The following is a 19,686-nucleotide window of genomic DNA, read 5'->3' as shown; positions in this document are numbered from 1 at the left end:
GAGCGTCAGAGATATGGTGCAGAGCTAGTAGAGGCTGGGAGTTTAATTGATACGGCGCTAGACAAACAGACGAAGAATCTAAACCGTCAATGGTTCATAGTATTTAGTCGGAATGAGTGTGTAATGTGTGTGCTCACAGAGAGCCTGTTTGGTTGCCACTTTTAGCTGCAGAAATACTTGTACCAGCGTGGAAGCTATGTAGCCTCCTGGCTAGCACCACTACCCAAGCTAATTGGATAACTTCCTGCCGAAGTCTCACTCTGTCTGTATAAGACGGGAAGTCGGCTCCAGGGCTTTGACGGGACACTGAGGCGCAGACAGACACCAGATAGCGCACTGTGTGAACGTAAAAGCACAGTTGCATCTCTGGCTTCGTGGGAGACCATTCGTTTCCTTTCTTCAGCACTACAGGACTGAGTCAGGACTGTTTTCTTCATCGCCTTGGCCAAGAGACTGAACTGTTCGCCATCTGTGAGTAACTCAAACATTATTGCTCATTGGGTGAAGATTTTCCACTGGTGGGACTGCGAGTTGTCACACATCACACCCAGCAAAAAACAGGCCTGCAAGGGGGGGTGGTTTATTTGTGTTTATTGCTAGCTTTTGTTTATTTAATTTGTGTGTGGGCCCACAAAGGTAAAAGGTGAAAGTAAAGCATTTAAGTGCCGTTGCTTCATGCAACTTGTTTATTTGGATTTATAAGTGATAATAAGTGTAACATTTCATCTTAGGGGTTTAAGGTGTTTTTGTGTATAATTTATGTCGTCAGGTTAAAAAGTGTTATTCAGTCAGGTTTAATACTTTTGATCAGTCAGGTTAAAAGGTAATAGTCAATAAGTATCAAAGGGTATTTGGCTGTCATTTCATTTTCCATTACCTGGTTAAAAGGCCCAAGGGCTATTGTGTATATTTTTGTTTTGATTGGGGTAACTTACCTTGCACTCTAAAAGAACTCTGAGGTACTCTTTTATTTCATTTCAACACTTTTAAAAGAGCACTGAGTGAAATATTTTATTTCCTTTTATTTTAGTCTGTCATAAATAAATATACTGTTTGTGTTATACTAGCAACCTCCTTGTCAGTTTAGTATTATGATTTAAGTAGGTTTAAGTCAAAGGACCCAGGGCGCTGTATCTCAAGTTAGTAGATACTAGGAAAGCGCTACACAATAATGACAACTTTCATTAAAACAAATCATATAATGTACATTACAATGTATTCCCTAAATTGTTTCTACTGTGAAACTTTGTGTTTTATATTTAGCTCATTTTTTTCCCCAAGCATGAACAGTCAAATAATTGTTAATAACAGTGTGCGTTTTGTAATACTCAACGCCTTCCACCATATATATCTCTCGACAGATGAATGCCCAAACATATTCACAGCTTTTGGACAGACACTGTTTCCTCACTGCTATCATTTTGCTCAAGCCAGCACAAGAGCTCAAAAATATTCAGTATGTGAGGCCTGCTCATTCAATACTTTGTCCACTTCTAAATCAGGGTGTAATGGTTTTCCTTGGCACGGTCCTCTAGGGATAAGTGAATTGTCTCTGGCATGACTACCCCCCCCCCCACACACACACACACAGACATCGAAAAACAGCTGATGCAAGATGTTTCTGATTTATATTCCACTCTGAAATAAGTGCTTTTGCCCCGGAGACATCGGGTAACCTTGGTTTCTGCGAATGACTGTCTCCAAACTCAGCCAAAACTTTAGATTATGTAATTACTGTCATGGCCTTTCTGCTTTCAGCTCCACTTCACTCCGACTCTGTGAACAGGTAAGTTTAAAGATGGGTTGACAAATAAAAAAGATGGCTGTTTGTTGCATATGTGTGTTTAAAAAGAAAACTGTGGGGTGTGAGAAACCAGGACAATATGGCCGAGGAATTCCCTAAAATGGAGTGGGCCAATAGGACCAAATGGTTAAGAAAGTTTTGCACAGCGAAATACTGAGGATGCTGGGAGGGGGAACTCTTGTTCTGGCATGGACAGAGTTGGCAAAACCAGTTCCTGAAAGTAAAAGTCCTCACTGTTTTTTCCTTGGCCCATGTACTAAATCAGCTGATTTCACTAAGAAGATTCCCTTACCCAGCTGAAGAGTGAGTGGCCTTGATTAGACTCAACTGGTTCAGTACACAGGTGGAGCAAATACCTGGTCAGGACTTTTACTTTCTGGACCTGACTTCGCAACTTCTGGGCCTGGAAGACAAAGGGTATAAGTTATGTTGAGTTCAAACTTCCACAGTGGTGCTGTTGACGCAGTCTAGTATGTATGATTTAGACTGCAGGTTAGAGAGCTGTGTGTGTGTGTGTGTGTGTGTGTGTGTGTGTGTGTGTGTGTGTGTGTGTGTGTGTGTGTGTGTGTGTGTGTGTGTGTGTGTGTGTGCGAGTGAGAGAGCTGGGAATTACTTGACATATTTACTATAATCTCATACAAACACATACACATCTATGCAAACACTACTGAAATATCAGAATAACAGTTCCCAAATCAAATATTTACTGTGTTGATAAACTGCTGTTTATCAACATAGTACATGTCAATCATGACAAATCAAACAGAGGAACACTCCCAGTATTCCAACCAGGCCAGCTTTACTAAGAAAGCACATTTGGTGTGCAATCTTTCCACTCACAACATACTACTATGTACATATGCTATGTACATATGTACTACCGTATACATATGCTGAGAGCAACTTAGATAAAAATACACACTAAATGAATAACAAGTGTGATTCATCCACATCTAGACACGGATAAATGGACAAGGTGTGGCCAGTCTGTGGCCTGTCGCAGCGACCTGATATGGCCAGACTGAAGCACTGGTCAGAGACAGCATAGAGTTGGTCCTGGAGTCCTGGTCCCAGTTTGATCTGCAGGCCCCAGTCTCCGCCTCACTCCCTGTGACAACATGGACATTTATGCACTGAAGCTATCACACAAACTTTTTTTCTCATGCAAAAAAAATGTCATTGCAATTAAGAAAACATTGTATTGGTTCACATCAAATTGCAACTGGAAAGGATTTTTTTTTTAATCTCTGATGGCAAAAGAAAAGATTTTTACACAGGATATTAACACTGGCATGCACAACTTATTGCATAGCAGCTAAAATTTAATTTCCAGCTATTGCTCCCTTTTCATCTGCTGTCTCTTTTCTTTGGCTTTGTGATTGGATCTCATTACGTAAGCCGTGTTGGTTGCAGCCCCTGGCAGTGTCCCGAGGTTCTCATTAACAGGGCTGTATATTATTTTTATATCCTAAGGCACTGCCATTGGCTGTCAGCCCTGCCACCTTGCTGTCCAGCACCAAGGTCGCCCTGGACATGACTTTAGAGGGACAGAGGCAGAAGGGTGAAGTGGCAAATGACAGGATGTCAACACATGTTACACTTTGAGTATGCACACCCGCCGTCCCAATCCCCCAAACACACATACACACACACACACGCACACACACACACACACACACACACACACACACACACACACACACACGGTAACTTAATTCCTTCCTCAAATGAACTTAGTACTGCAAACTCTGTCCTCTATGTATTTTCCTATCTTCATCATCACCTGTGGATTGCCAGAAGAGTGCGAGCCAGAGAAAACTGGCAGTGCCTTTTACAAAGCTTTTGGCCTTGGTAGCTAAACTGCCAAGGTCATGTTGCAATTATCAAATTAACAAAGAGAAATTGTTAAGATGGTGTATAGGAAAAGATAATATCCATTTAAGCACTTTGCATTTTAACCATTTGTCAAATGAAACGGGTTATCAGAAGAACCAAAAGAAAACAAGTGATTAAAAAAAAATTGTATTTATTTATGTTGGTCTCCATCTTTGTTTTTGGCCAAATCTGAATGTATTGTCTACTATCTCTAAAATCAACATGCTTTTTTTCTGTGTGTGTGTGTGTGTGTATGCAAAATTTGTGTGTGTGTGATCTGAATTTATTGTCTACTATCTAAAATCAACATGCTTTTCTTCTGTGTGTGCGCGTGTGTATGCAGAAGTTAAGCGTGCGTGTGTGTGTGTGTGTGTGTGTGTGTGTGTGTGTGTGTGTGTGTGTGTGTGTGTGTGTGTGTGTGTGTGTGTTGGGGGTGCAAGTGTTTCAGGCTTTTCCGGGAAAGCTGCTGGAGGACGCAGTGTGCATAGCTTTTATTTATAGCCAATGAATCTCCACTACTATGGAGCCTGACCTCCGCATGAAAATATCCTCTGACGCCTGGATACACAACAGCGACCCCACTGGATAGCTCTCAGCCAATTGGCTTGGATGAAACTGGACTTGGAAGTTATAATTACTCAACATGATGGATATGTGGAATCACTAGCCACACTGTAGAGCACAGAGCACCCTCTTCATGGCAGATAAATACACAGTAAATATATCTCAAAGAAAATATAAATGCTCTTTTGATAAGGGTGGAAAACCTCAAGCACTCAAGAACAAAGGTTCCGTTTAAAATATGTTTCTATGTTTAGGGTGCTCCAAAACAGCTCCTAGGAGAAATGTGACACGTGTCTCTCATCCCGTTCTTTTGATTTTGTGTTGATCAATTTTTGTGTTGTGCTCTACTTTTTTTTTTAAAGTTGATGAAATCTGAACAATAATGTTCCTCTTACAGCTGACATATTGAGGCCAGATGACGTTGTTTTAATCATACATGTAACTGGAATGTGAAATGCATTCTTCAAAGATATTTTTACATTTCAAAGTGATGGCAAATACTTTCCATTAAAATAGAAACTGTCTTTATTTTCTTCCTTGGAGTAACCTTACCAGTATTACCGCCTTAATATGCAACAGGTACTGCAGGTGTGTGGAAAATCTTAAAAGGGTTGTAAGAATTTTTTCATTATCCCATAGAATTTATATGTTTTACAGCACAGTGCTGCCTCCCGGTGGATGTAACCGAGATTGCAACCTTCCTCTACTGCAAGAACAACTCTCCACCCACCGCCTCAAGGATCCCAGACTCAGTCAGTGTAATAGTGTTTCAGAGGTTTAATTATGGATGCAACTGCAAAAGCTTGAAAGGATGAAAAAATGTAGATATAAAAAAAATTATAGTACTATGATGATACTTGCCAGATGTGGAATTACACCCAAAATGTGTAACTTAAGTAAAAGTAAGAATACTTCATGAGAAAAACAGTAAAAGTGAAAATCATCGATGAGAATTTTAATCGAGTCGAAGTTTTAAAGTATTTGATATCAAATTGGTAGTTAATGTAATTACATATCACGTATTACGTATCACAAATACGAGTAAAAGTAACTGCTGTTAATTTAAAAAAAAATCCCAGTCAAATATTATTATCCATCCACCCATCATCTGTACTTGCTTAATCCAATTCAGGGTCATGTGGGAGCCCATCCCAGCATGCATTAGTGAAAGGTACCCTAGCCAGGTGACCAGTCCATCAATAGATAGATAGATAGATAGATGGATGGACGGACGGACGGATGGACAGACAGTGGATCTTTGTAAAAAAAAAAAAAGAGAAAAAGAATTGCCTGCATTTCTTTATGGGTCAGAGGTGTACATCTACTTCACCCTGTGAAGAGGAAATCCCCATAAGTTTTATGATGCTGTATTGAATTGTGGAAACATCACAAGGGAACAGTGTTTGAATCACAGTGTGTACCTTGTTCAGTAAAAGCACTTGATAGTCCTTAACGACCAACAAGATAATCAATTATAAATATGTCTGGTCATACTATTCCACTACTATGCTGACCACAGACATTGTGGGCTATCTTTTGCTTTTTCCAAATGTCGACATAGTATCTAGATGTTGGACTAACAGAGCTAAAACACCACCCATAAGACCGGGGGGGGGGTTCGTTCTGTTAATTAGTCTGACTGCAACAGGGAAGAAACTGTTCTTGTGGCATGAGATTTTGGTCTGGAAGGACCTCAGCCTCTTGCCAGAGGGCAGAGTCTCAAAAAGGGGGTGTCCCGGGTGGGAGGGGTCGGCAACAATCTTCCCTGCCCGCCTCCAGGTCCTGGAGAGATGGGAGGCGGCAGCCGATCACCTTCTCTGTCGAGCGAATGAATGATGTTTATGCTGCAGCCTGCCCTTGCCCCTGGCGGTGGCATAGTAACGGTGATGGAGTAGATTAGGATAGACTCAATCATGGAGGTGTAGAAATTCACCATCATTGTCTGTGGCAGGTTGAATTTATTCAGCTGCCGCAGGAAGTACATCTCCTGCTGTGCTTTATATGAGGGAGCTGATATCTAGTCAGAAACCTAGCAAAAATAAGCCAGGGTTCATGTGTTTTCTCTCTGGATGATGTCTTCCCCTTTCTCTTCTGTGTATGTGAATGGTGTGATGTGAGTCTCCCTTTTGTGCACTTGCACTCTGTCCTCCTCCCAGGTCTCCACGGTGATGGTGGTCGCCACCTGCTTGGCGTCCCCCTCAACACATTTTCTCTTTACATATCTTATAAATCTATATAGTTTTGTTATCCTGTTTCAATGTCTGTGAATGTTCTCATTCATCCAGGTCATGGTTATCCAAAGGAGTTGAATCAAGTGCAACTGGACTTGGTCTGGCAGCGTGTCGTAGGCGAGTAGTAAACTGCTGTACAGTCTCACCAGTGTTCTGAGATAACTTGTGAAAAGTTTGCCGAGCAAATGCTGCATTAACTTGGGATACAAAGTACTGATTTAAAGCGCGGACCGCCGCCGCATAATCCGTCAACTCCCCTGTGTTGGCTAACGTTGAGAAGATGTCTTGTACATCTGGTCCGGCAAGGTGTAAGAGCAGAGCCCTTCTTCTCTGCTTTATGGCGTCCGTAGCGTCATTCGTTAAAATGAGTCCTTTGCCATCAGCATAGAGTTCGAACGACGTTAACCATCTTGTCCACCTCGGACCAAGTGTAGCTGGTTCGCCAAAGCATGCAAAATTCTGAATCCCGGATTTCTCCATGTTAACAGTTCAAACCTCATCACCGCCAGTTAAAGCGAATATGGTCGCTATATCCTTGTCGCCATTGTTGCGTTTACGTCTTAATTATTGAAATTAGACCATTACAATATTCACTGAATTCAATCAAAACGAACGACAAACGCATACTCGCATTTCAACACTTTACTGAGTAAATTATCTTGCTACAACATTCCGGATATGACATCACTCCTTACGGATACCCACAGGTGTCAAATCCAAACGCAATATATGACAGTAGTCGCCCATGGTGCGGGAGACACGGGATCGCGTCCCGGCTGCGGCGGTTCCCGGCTGTACCCCGAATTCGCTACAATATGTATTCATCTGGTGGCTCAACCGGCCCCTAATGCAGAGACGCCGTTGATGGGATTACATGAATCCAGTGCTGGATTATCTAAAAGCCACATATCAACACTTAGCTGTTCTACACTTTCTGAGTGTTGGACCATGTACACAATAAAAACAGAAAGGGGACTTCTTCCTTTTCAGCACAGAGTTCGCAAGACCAGGTCTCAAAGGTTGCATATAGAACTTTTTCAAAGCAAACCATGGCAAGGGGGCCTCTGATGATGTTGGGGGGGGGGGGCTTGAAAGGAACAGCAGGCAAGCTGGTGACCAATGGTCGCGACATACCCGATGCCCATGAGCTATATTGTTGTTATTCGTCCGTCGCGACGAGGACCATCTAGTCATCCTGTGATGGATGACTGATGACTTGCGCAATGATTACTAGAGTGAGGAAGAGTTGCGCATCATCAACCCCACTCTCTCGTCCGAGACCACCTACTATCAGTGGCAAGACTAGCGAGACGACTGGCAATGGAGACGGATGCAGATTTTTCCTCAGGGTTTCTTCCCGATGCCTTTCCCATAGACAAGTATACCCGCAAGGCAGCAGAGGGTTTAAATCAGTTTGCCTTCTCCTAGATGAACTGCCCGATAGGCTAAGGAGCTTCATCTACACCGGGTTGAATTCAGAGTTGTCCTAGATTGGCTGCCAACCAAGGCTAACGAGTCCAATCGACCCACCCGGTTATACCGCCGGGAACCCGGTCGCCCCCGCAGCAGACTTTGTGAAAACAGGAGGTACCACGAGAAGGTGCTGCTGCAGACACATTTGCATAGGAGCGGCCATATGCTAAGGTCCTGATGGACCCGCGGCGATCACTACACCAGAAAGTGAGAGGCCCCGGCACCGCTTCGCATTCCTTTTGGCAAGTAGGACATCTGGCCCAAAACTCGCCACCTCCCATGAGCTATACAAGGCCCTCACAGAAACCTCTACCACTATGAAGTTTTTTTATGTAGCAAGCGAAGCACTGAAGCAGATAATGGAAAGGATGCCAGGCCAGATTACTCCAGTGCCATCCACAATGAAAACCCACCAAGTGGTCACATTCACTCCAGGACAGATCCTATACCGGGAAGTAAGCTAGCTGGCATGTCTGAAAAGGCTAGATGTGTAAAAAAAAAAAGAAGAAAAAAAAAGGTTCAGAGTTACCAAACCAGTTTAAATTATCTGATACAATATAAAATGATACATAGTCAAGTCAATTCAATTTTATTTGTATCGCCCAATATCACAAATTTGCCTCATGGAGCTTTATAACAATACAACAATCTGTCCTTAGACCCTCGCATCGAATAAGGAACAACTCCCTAAAAAAAACCTTTAACGGAGAAAAAATAGGAATCAAGAACACTTTGTCATTTCACCTCATGTACTTGCGCACATGAAGTGAAACAAAATGCCGTTTCCCCCAGCCCGCAGCAGTGCAACATACAGACAAAAACACATTTAAGAACTACAAGAATACACATATTAAAACTAACACATAGATCCACACACACACACAAAAAGACTGTCCGAGGGAACAAATGCCAGCCAGGATGACTGTCAGAACCGCCGGTCTGCATGGGCTAGCAGTTAGCCTAGCCTGCCCAATTACGCATCCGATCAGACCGTCATCCATGTTTCCTTCTTGGGCGCAGCTCCAGGCAGGGGCTGTGGTCCCTGTGGCAACCAGACGAAGCAGACAAAGCCCTCCCAGCTGATTCAGTGACAGCTCTCCCAGCCAGACACTCTTGACACACTTCCCCACACTCCACACGACGACATCAAAAACACCAGTCAACACCAGGCGAGGCCGCTGCCAGACCACCCTCGGTGTTATAGGAACTGCCAGTCTGCATGGGTTAGCAGTTAGCTTAGCCTGCCCCGCTTCCACATCCTTCCACCTCCGGTCAGGCAAGGCCGCAGTCCCTGGGCCCACAGCGCAGCAGACCAAGCTCTCGCAGCCGATCCAGCGCCAGCTCTCCCTGCCAACAAACGAAGACAACAATTTAGACGCAGACGTGGACAAAGACACTGCATCGATGGCAGTGGTTTAGGCCACTGCAAACGTGAATTCATATCACCATCTTCCCACACCAGTACTAGGTAAGGCCACTGTGAACGTGAATTCGCGCCGCCATCATGGAATTATAAGATATAATGGAATTATAAGATATATGAAGAATATGATGAGGAGGATGCCAAGCAGTGTACAGATGCCACCGGACAGCCCAAGACCCAAGCCACGTGACCACCATCATTGTCATATGCGCTGCATTACCTTCTCCAGGTGACTGTCATGCTCCTCCTCTGTGGCCCCATAGACAAGAATGTCATCCATGAAGACCTCAATGCACCCCAGCCCTTGCAGAGTCTCCATTATCTTCCTCAGGAAGATTTCAGGTGCGCTCGTAATTCCGAATGGTAGCCCCTTGAAGCTGAATCTGCCAAATGGTGTAATGAAGGTCGTGAGCTTACAGCTGTCTGGATGCAGCAGTATCTGGAAGAAACCATTGGCAGCGTCGAGTGAAGAAAAGACTGTGGCCCCACTTAGTTTTGTTGTAATCTCATCAATAGTAGACAGGATATACTGTTCTCTCTTCACAGCCTTGTTCAGCCTCTTGAGATCAACATAGATGCGGGCTTTACCTGTGCACTTCACCAGTCAGTGGGCTGTGTCACCCTCTCGATGATGGCATTTCTCTCCATCCTCAGGAGCTCATCCTTTACCTTTTTCAGCATAGGGAAAGGTATGTGCCATGCTGTGTGTACACAGCATATGGCTGAGCATTGTCTTTCAGCTGTATTCTCACAGGTTCAGTCTTTAATGTCCCATGCTCACCATATGCCTGTAAGTGTCCTCTGTTGCACACCGTTTCATCCACTCTCCTCACTAGATTCATCTTTACAGACAGCAGCCTGCTGAGTAAGTCGATTACAGTGCGTCCACAGAAGACATGCTGTGAGTGGGAGAGTCTTTCCTTTGTAGGACACAGTGCTCTGGATCTGTCCTACGCACTGAAGCTTACCACCTGGGCTATCCAGTGGAATATCTGAAGGCTGTAGTGGTCTCTTGGGGATGAGTGAGTGGTTGGTCTCCTCGTGGATGATGTTAACATTAGCTCCCGTGTCAATTTTGAAGTCAACTGGTGTGGAGCCAACCAACAACTCGACGGCCCATTGGTCTGATGAAATGCATCTGCTTTACTCACAGCCCCAAGAAAGTATGACTACAGCTGCTCTGTTTGCTCTGTAACCTCACTCGCTGCTTTCCTGCTACTCCAATGTCCAGCTTTGTTGCACGTATTGCATTTGGGTTTCCTAGTTGGGCAATTTTCATCTTTACTGTGCTGCAGTTTCCCACACTTTCCACAATGTCCATTATTACCCCCTTTTGGCTTAATATGGTGTTTGGTGTATTTGCTGCGCGCTTGCGAGCGGCTTCGTGTATCACCCGAGTTGCCTCTCCTTGCATACTGATTTTGCAAAGTAACCTCTTCAGACTGCCTGACCCTCTCGATGGTCAGCGCTAGCGTCAGGTCCTTCGTCTGCTGCAACTTCCGTGAGACATCTTTGTCGAGTATTCTTACAACAATTCGGTCGCGGATATTCTCATCTCTGCTCGCGCCCAAGTCGCAGTGCTCCGACATTTCAAACAAAGTCTGGATAAAAGTCTCAGCTTTCTCTCCCGATCTTTGCACGCGCTGATGGAAACATACACGTTCTCGTATTAAATTCCATCTCGGCACAAAGTACTCATCGAACTTTCCAAGCACCCTGTCAGTCATTTCTGTCCCTCATCGGTAAATGCAAACGATCGGTAGACGTTCTCCGACTCGCTTCCCATAGCGTATACCAGGCTGCTCACCCGCACGGCGCCATCTTCTATATCTAGCTTAGTGGAGGTTCTAAATCTCACAAAACGCTGCTTCCAATCCGGCCACTCGCCTGGTTTATCGAAGGAAAAGTTCGTCGGGGGATTGAATTTAGCCATGACTCCTCTCGTTGTTTAATTCTGACACCATGTAAATAATTGCGATGGAGGCTTTATTTAGCTTTTAATGAATCGCCGTCAGGCACCAAACACTCACGTACCTTCCATCGGAACTTCCCCGAGGTCACCTAGCCCTACGTTTTTCCTGTATTCCCGTATATCACACAGTATATGCGCAAGAGCATTTGACTACCATATATGACAATCATCATGTGGACCAAAAAAAAAACACACATCCTTCTCTCACACATCTGGTGAGAGAAGGATACAACATTGAAACATCCAAAGGAGTTGAATCAAGTGCAACTGGACTTCCGTGAAGACGTTTCGCCTTTCATCCCAAAGGCTTCCTCAGTTCGTGCCTTTCTGACTAGACCAATCTAGTCTGACTGGCTGGTGATGAGACTCAGAATTTATCCTCTTTGGGGTCGTTGTCAGAGCTATAGATGTCCATGGCTCTTTGTGTCCCGATGTTTACCAACGCCCGTCGCTAACAGAGCCATAGGTATGAGAGGCTCTTTTGTGTACCAATGTTTGGCAGCGCCCGTCGTTATCGGAGCAATTGATATGCGTGGCTCTCCTATGCTCCGATGTCCAGCCGCGCCCGTCGCCATCGGAGCTATTGATTTGCATTTGTTTAGCAGCGACGGTCGTTGGGGGTGTTAGTTTCGACTTCATTGTTCAGTGGTCATGAGAGTCGTTGGAGCCGTTAGTGACCGACTGTTGTTCTTGGAGGCTAGGCTTCTTGAGTCTCCTGGGCAGAGATGAAAGGATGGCACTGTAAGTGGGAGATAGGTGGTGTCGCAGACCTCCTCCTCTGTTGAGGGATGGTTTTTCCAGTTTCGCATAGATGGCTTCCTTCACCCCTCTTTCAAACCATCTATCTTCTCTGTCCAAAATGTGTACGTTGCTGTTCTTGAAGGAGTGTCTTCTCCTTTATGTGTAGATAGACTGCTGAGTCTTGTCCTGAGGAGTTTGGCCTTCTGTGTTGGGCCGTCCGTTTGTGTAGTGGTTGTTTGGTTTCTCCTATGTATAGGTCAGTGCAATCCTCATTGTATTGTACAGCATACACCAGATTGCTTTTTTGGGTGTGTGGTACACAGTCTTTGGGATGAACCAGTCTTTGTTGGAGTGTGTTGCTGGGTTTGAAGTATACCGTGATGCGGTTTGTTGAAAATTCTCCTGAGTTTCTCAGAGACCCCAGAAACATACGGGATGACTGTGCTATTCCATCTGTTCCTTTTCTCCTCGTCGCTCACCTGGTTGGTATTTTTGGAATGTGTTGCAGTTTGCACAAAGGTCCAACTGGGGTAGCCGCAGGTTTTTAAGGCTCCCCTCAGGTGTTTGTGTTCTTCTTGTTGGGCCTGAGTGCTGCTGGGCACATTGTCAGCTCTGTGTTGCAAAGTTCTGATTACACTCAGTTTGTGTTCCAGAGGGTGGTGTGAGTCGAAAAGTAGATATTGGTCTGTGTGTGTAGGTTTTCTGTAAGCCCCAATGTGGAGGCTCCTGTCTTCCCCAATGTGGACGTCACAGTCCAAGAAGGGCAAACTGTTGTTCTTTACGTCTTCCCTTGTGAACTTAATGTTCTTTTCCACTGAGTTTATGTGTTTGGTAAACGCTTGCACCTCTTGTGTTTGGATTTTTACCCATGTATCATCCACATATCTGAACCAGTGGCTCGGAGGTGTTCCTCTGAAGGAGTTCAGGGCCCTGTGTTCTACCTCTTCCATATATAAGTTGGCCACAATGGGAAATACTGGTGAGCCCATTGCACAGCCGTGTTTCTGTCTGTAAAACTGGCTCCTGAATTGGAAATATGTAGTGTTCAGACAAAGGTCCAGTAGTTGGCAAATCTGGTCTGGGCTGAGGTTGGTCCTATTGTGGAGGATAAATTCTGAGTCTCATCACCGGCGAGTCAAACTAGCTTCGTCTAGTCAGAAAGGCACAAACTGAGGAAGCCTCTTGGATGAGAGGTGAAATGTCTTCATGGATATATACCAACACTTCTTTCCATTTTGGCAGCAAACAAGGTTCCTGTTGTTATGCTGTCAAAGCTTGGGTCATTGCGTGCTTTTGCCTGCTCACAAACAAACTTCACAAAGGCTGAGAATGGAGGATACGTCACTTTGTATTGTTCCTTATAGCGTGATCCTACTGTGAGCCATTTTTCTTGCAGGTTATATGGTAGTTTCTGGACTATTGGAGTGACCCCCATGAGAAGTACTGAGGTACGAGAGACCAGGTAGATATCCATTTGCCATGGCTGCCTCCAGTTCTGTAAGGCTGTCGCCTAGTTCCCTTTGCTTGTGGTTATCCCTGGCTGTGATTTTGGGGAAGTCATCAACTTTTTTGAGGGGTGCATTTTCAATCAGTTCAGGCGAGCCATAAACATCTTCCAGTCTCTGCCACACCATCCTGAGACCTGTACTCACATTGTGAATGTTCACCGCTCTGATTCTCTTAGGTTGCTCAGATAATGATGGTCCAAGCCATTTGCACAGCAAGTCAAGCTCTTCTCTAGCGGAGAGTTTCAAATTATCAGTGGAGCTGAGGAAGGATGTTTTCCAGGCCCAGTAATTCTCAGGATGATCATCAAACTTTAGTAGTCCTGAACTCCCCATCTCCGTCACATTAGGTACCTTGCCAGAGCCGTTGCAGCTGTTGGACTGGACGGGTTCATGCCGTGTGGAGGGATTGGATGGGCCGGATATGTCTGGAGAGGTTGATAATCATCACTGGAGTATTTGATGTTATGGGGAGGCTCTCTGTAACCATATGATTTCCTCAGGGGATTAACAGTGCTGGTTAATTGCACTGGGTTCCTGGTGGCTTCTTTGAATGATGTTGTGGAACTAACTTGGTAAACTCACAGTCACTGATTTCACTTGGTTTCGTATCGCCCTGTTTCACACAGCTCCTTGCTGCTCCACCGCTGTCCGTGGCTAGCTGGTGCACTGGTGGGTATGAAACTATGGGTGACTTTGCATCAGGTGATGGAATGGTGACTGGATTTAATGAGTTAGTGGTTTTCAAACTCTGGTGTGATTGGACAGTGGGATGTTGCACTGGAGTGTGAATTGTAGCACTTTCATAGTGATGCTCAACTGGGGCCATATCTGTTTTTCTCGATTGAGTTAGGCCTATCTGCTCACATTCAACCTCAGCAGCTGCTTCCAGCCCTTTGGCTTTTGGCTTCTGCAGCCGCAGCCGCAGCCGCAGCCATCTTTTCCAGCTTCAGTTCATGCAAACTTTTTTGTAGTATAGCTTGTTGTTTTAGCATATCTGCCTCTTTTTTTTTTTTAGCAAATGCCAGTTCGGCTCAAGCGGTTTCTGCTTTTGCCCATGCTCTCAAAGCCATAGAGCTTGCTATAGAAAGTTTGCTGACCAGGCACGTAGCCAGGTAGGTGGTTTTCGTGTCTGAACCCCCCCCCCGAAACCCCACGGCCCGTCTGAAATGGCACCAATAATTATTTAGTTATCGTTTTGATTATTTGTCACCGCCCCTCTAGCCTACTCATACACTGCATCTATCGTGACTGACAGGCGTTAAACCTGTCAGTTAATTTGTTTCCAAACATGATGTATCTTATTGGTCTGTTTCGTAAAACAAATAAAATCACACGCTTTTGATTGGCTCAGGGGTCTGACGAGTCAGCTAAGCAACCTGCCATTGGTTATGCTAGCTAAATGGTCGATCTATAGTTTGCTTTTCAAAAGCAATGGAGCCGCCTAAAGCTTCCTGTAAATCAGGCAAGAGCAGTAAAGTTAATATTCGTAAAATCAGTGATTTTTTTTTTGTTTCAACGTGTCCCGACTCAAAAAAGAAAAAAAAACATTACAGATGATCTGGTCACTAACGTTACCGATTTTCCGGAGCAAGTGTTAGCAGACCCACTGCCCTCCTCGGAAACGGAGCCAGAGTTAGCAGACCCGGCCCGCCGTCCTCTACCTCGGAAACGTTTTCACACGACTTTGTGGATTATATTGGTGGGAAAATATCAGACGAACAGAGAAGAGAAATATACTCACTAGACTGGACGGCCAATATCGGACAAACATTCCCTACAAAACTAGGAGGTAAACGTCATTGGATTGACCAGTTTAGCTGGCTAGTATACTCAACAAGGTCCGGCGGTTGTTTTTGTAAGCACTGTGTTGCGTTTGCAGTCGAGCATGTGGGCAAGGAAGGGCACAGAAAAGCTGACAAGCTAATTAATGTCCACTTCTCAGACTGGAAACATGCTTTAGAGACGTTCAAAGACCACGCACAAAAGGCATATCACAAGGATGCAAGTTTGAAAGCGGACAATTTCCAAATGGTTCTCAACAATAGAATGGATGCAATTTCACCGAGGCTAGATTCTGAGAGAAAAAAGCGAGTCCAAGAAAACAGAGAAAAACTCAAAAGCATCATTGCAACGTTGATTTTTTTGCGGTCGCCAAGAACTCGCCCTGAGAGGTGATATTGATTCAGGACCAGTGACATTGAATGAGCCAACTCACAATGACGGAAATTTCAGGGCTTTACTCAGGTTTAGGGCTACATCTGGCGACACAGTACTGTTACAACACTTGAGTAAATGTGCAGCAAACGCTAGCTACTGCAGTCCTGATGTAAAAAATGAAATAATCAGCATAATTGGAGATGTGATAACAAACAAACTGGTGCAGAAAGTAAACTCCGCGCAGTGTTTCGCTGTGTTGGCAGATGAAATGAAAGATGTTTCAGGGCGGGAGCAGCTTTCTGTCAGTGTCAGATACGTGAACCAGCATGACAGCCAATATAGCATCAGAGAGGATTTTTTGTCCTTTGTTGATATCGAGAAGTTAACCGGGGAGGCAATCGCCAATTCAATCGAAAGTCAGTTGACAAATGCAGGCGTTGATTTACAGTTTTTACATGACCAGGGATACGACGGCGCATCTGCCATGAGTGTCCGTTTAAATGGTGCCCAAGATAAAATCAAAGAGAAGCACAAGCAAGCAGTTTATGTGCACTGTGCCAGCCACAGTTTGAATTTGGTCCTAAACAAGTGCTGCACTGTACAAATGGTGCGAAATTGCTTTGGAATTGTCTCGGGAAATCTGCACTTTTTTCCATGATTCGGCTTTGCGGTCTGCATGCAGTCTGCGACACGAGACGGAGCGTCTTTTACCCGACTGCAAGAAAACGCGACTGACGAAGTTGTGTGAAACGAGATGGGTCAAACGCCACGACGCAATATTTACATTCAACGAATGCTCTTTAATTCAATTGACAATGCAGAATTCATGCTGTCCATGAATGTGAGTGAGAAGATGCTTGCAAAAACCTACCACCTGTCCACCTCCCTTCAGAAGGAAAATTGTGACTTGGTGAGTTGCGTTTCAGCTGCTGATGCTGTTATTAAGCAGGTCGATGAGATGAGGGCTAACTCTGAGATGGAGTTCAGGCAGATTTTCCAAAAGACCTCTTCCCAAGCAGCCAAGTATGGGGTTGAATTTCGACCACGAAGAGGCATGGACTGCAATGAGGATCCATTGAAGGCCTGTGAAAATCACTACCGGCAAAAGCTTTCATAGTCATGCTTGACTTTTATTCGTCACAGATGAAGGAACGCTTCAGCAAAGACAGAAATGTGATCTCCAACCTCTGCTCCTTACTGCCATCTAAGGTCAGCATGATGAACGACAGCTCAGCTCAAGCGCTCTCCAACCTGTATCCTGATGAAGTGTCACCGCATCTGGAAGTTGTAAAGTCAGAAATTGACACCTGGCGGGATAAATGGAAAGATGCAACTTATGTTCCACAAAATGCCATTGAGGCATTAAATGACTGTAACAGTGAGTTGTTTCCAAGCATCTTCAAGCTTCTCCGCGTTTTGACCACGCTTCCTGTCACCAGTGCCCATGTCGAGAGAAGTTTTTCCCGTCTGGGAAGGATCAAGGACAAAATGCGCAGTACAATGACGGAAAGACGGCTTAATGGACTGACATTGCTCTCGGAGCACAGAGACATTGTGGTGACGCCGGAAGAGGTACTGGACATCTTTTGCAGACAAAAAAGACGATTGGACCTGCTTTTATAAGGTAAGACCCACTTTTATTTATTAATGCATTGATTATTATCTATGGGCCATTAATACGTTGACATTTACCGTACGGTTGGGTATTAGGCTATAGTATACAGTGTGGGAATTTTATTTACCGGTAGCTTTCGGCAGTGTTGCCCGACCCCCCCCCCCCAAATATGTTTCTGGCTACGGGCCTGTTGCTGACTCGTGAACAGCTGGATATTTGTGATCTGGTCTCCAAAAGGTCATCAAGGTCGATTTCTTCATTGTGCTTTGTCATAATGACAGATTGCTGATGTTTCTACTTACAGGTCTGAGGATTGCTGGCCGGAAGATGTGTCTTACTGTTCTGCCCCTGCTGACTTGTAGTGTCCAGTCTGCTAGCTTGGCCGACAGATAACAGGTTCTCAAGACTGATTCAGAAGGAGTTCTGTTTAAAGCCTTTACTCAAGAAAATCTGTAAAACTAAACATACAGATAAAATACATGTCAATTCCATATAAACTCAAAACAGAATAATACATCCGCTATTTGTACACACAACCATGTAAAGATGAAACAACTGCCTACAAACTGATGCGTTTGGCTTCAGGCTAACTTACACTATAACTTCAATTGCCGCGCTTGCGGCTAGCATCGGGTTATCTTACATTGCAATTCCCATTGACGTGCTAGCGCTTAGCATATGGCTACGGATTAACTACAGCACGGACTTTCTCTTATTATTACTGATTTTCATGAGCTGTGTCTCTTTACATTTATGAGAGAACTTAACATAAAAACAGACGCAGGCAAACGCCAGACAATGAGAGACAAAAGAGAAGACAATACCGTGTCTGTTGTACATATTATTACTTCCACACAGGCTACGGCTGGGGTGCCAAACCAGTCGATCGCGATCGGCTGATTGCCAGTCGATCGCGAGATGATTTTGAAAAATGGAGTTAGATTTTGAAAAAATAAATAAATATTTAAAAAAACTCGGCAGGCCTTTGGGTTCACATCTTGATTGACGTCGAATATGACTAATGAAAAAATAAACTTAAAAAAATAAAATGTCTTAATCTGACTAACACAGTACTGCATTAGTCAGACTAATGCAGACCTCTGCGTCCCCGCGCTTCAACATATCAGCTCCCTCACGCCTCTGGCCGCACGCGCTTCCGATGGCCTCACGGCCTCACCATCCCACTTCTGACACCAATGTAGCGAATTCGGGGTGGGGGCAGCCGGGACGCAAACCCGGGTCTCCCGTACCATGTGCGACAACGTTAACCAGTCGACTAAAATGTCCGATCCGTTAGCCAAGGGCTAGCGAGGCTATTTATCTGTCCACGTTACAATATTATTGGCGAATTATCTCACTCGCAAACTCTGACATATGAAGGCGTAACCTTACGTTCACTGTCAGCGTCAAAGTGATGAAGACGAGACGAAAGCCGTGACTAAATCGGCTTCTCTTTAATTTTCTGAGTGTTCGGAGACGACAAACAACAAAAATGGCAGAAACCAAAAGATCAAAAACATAATTTTCACAATGAATGGGAGGAAGATTCCCCCCCCCCGTTTATTCCAACGCAAAATCCATCTCTCTGATCTGCAATGCTAGTGTGGCTATAGTACCGAAGGGTAATTTGGAGCGGCATTTTAAAATGGTGTAACAAAAGCTATGATACAGATTTCCCAGTAAAAACAGCTCTACGACCCAGAAAATAGCAGGAATTGAAGTCTCAGTTAGCAGCGCAAGTCAATTTTTACAAGACCCAACACCAAGGGTAAGGCTGCAACGATAGCGTCGTATCGCGTCAGTCATGTTCTTGCTAAGCATAAGAAATCTTTCAAAGACGGCGAAATTGTGAAATGTGCATTTATTTATTTGTGGCTGCGGATGCACTCTTCGGTGATTTTGTGGAGTTAGAAAACAACGAGACAGGAGACGTGAGTAGACGTAGTCGAGGTAGTTTACTAGCTCCGACTTAGCATGTCATACATTCGACAACGACACTGAACTGACTGTGAACCGGAAGCGGAAGTGCATTATCTGACCCCGCGACTCTTCCCTTAAAGGTACACCGTCCTCTTAGGTGAATGTCTCTCGTTACATAAATGTGGGTCACCACAATTTAAAGAATGAAGCGGACATTGTGAATGCCATCAAATACGTCCAACTATCCCGGAATACTGTCACACGGCGCTGTGAGGAAATGACCGAGAATCTTCACGACGAGCAAATGACGAAGGACGTTGACGCATGCGAGTGTTTTTCCCTCCAGCTCGACGAGTCAGCCGATATTGTCGATGTGGCGCATTTATGCATTTTCATTAGAATG

At 44.6% G+C, this 19,686-nt stretch overlaps 1 long non-coding RNA gene across 1 annotated transcript; it reads left to right on the top strand.

Annotated features, from left to right (window-relative positions):
- Positions 1-366: 366 nt before the first annotated feature.
- Positions 367-2,792, top strand: LOC130106617 (uncharacterized). Its single transcript, XR_008809749.1, has 3 exons — positions 367-471; positions 1,759-1,786; positions 2,762-2,792. It is a non-coding gene; the product is annotated as an uncharacterized LOC130106617 (long non-coding RNA).
- The last annotated feature ends 16,894 nt before the right edge of the window (positions 2,793-19,686 follow it).

This window comes from Lampris incognitus, chromosome 2, assembly GCF_029633865.1.
Source record: "Lampris incognitus isolate fLamInc1 chromosome 2, fLamInc1.hap2, whole genome shotgun sequence".
Lineage (NCBI taxonomy): Eukaryota > Metazoa > Chordata > Actinopteri > Lampriformes > Lampridae > Lampris > Lampris incognitus.
The sequence above is the reverse complement of the archived record's forward strand: the minus strand, read 5'-3'. Positions and strand labels throughout refer to the sequence as shown.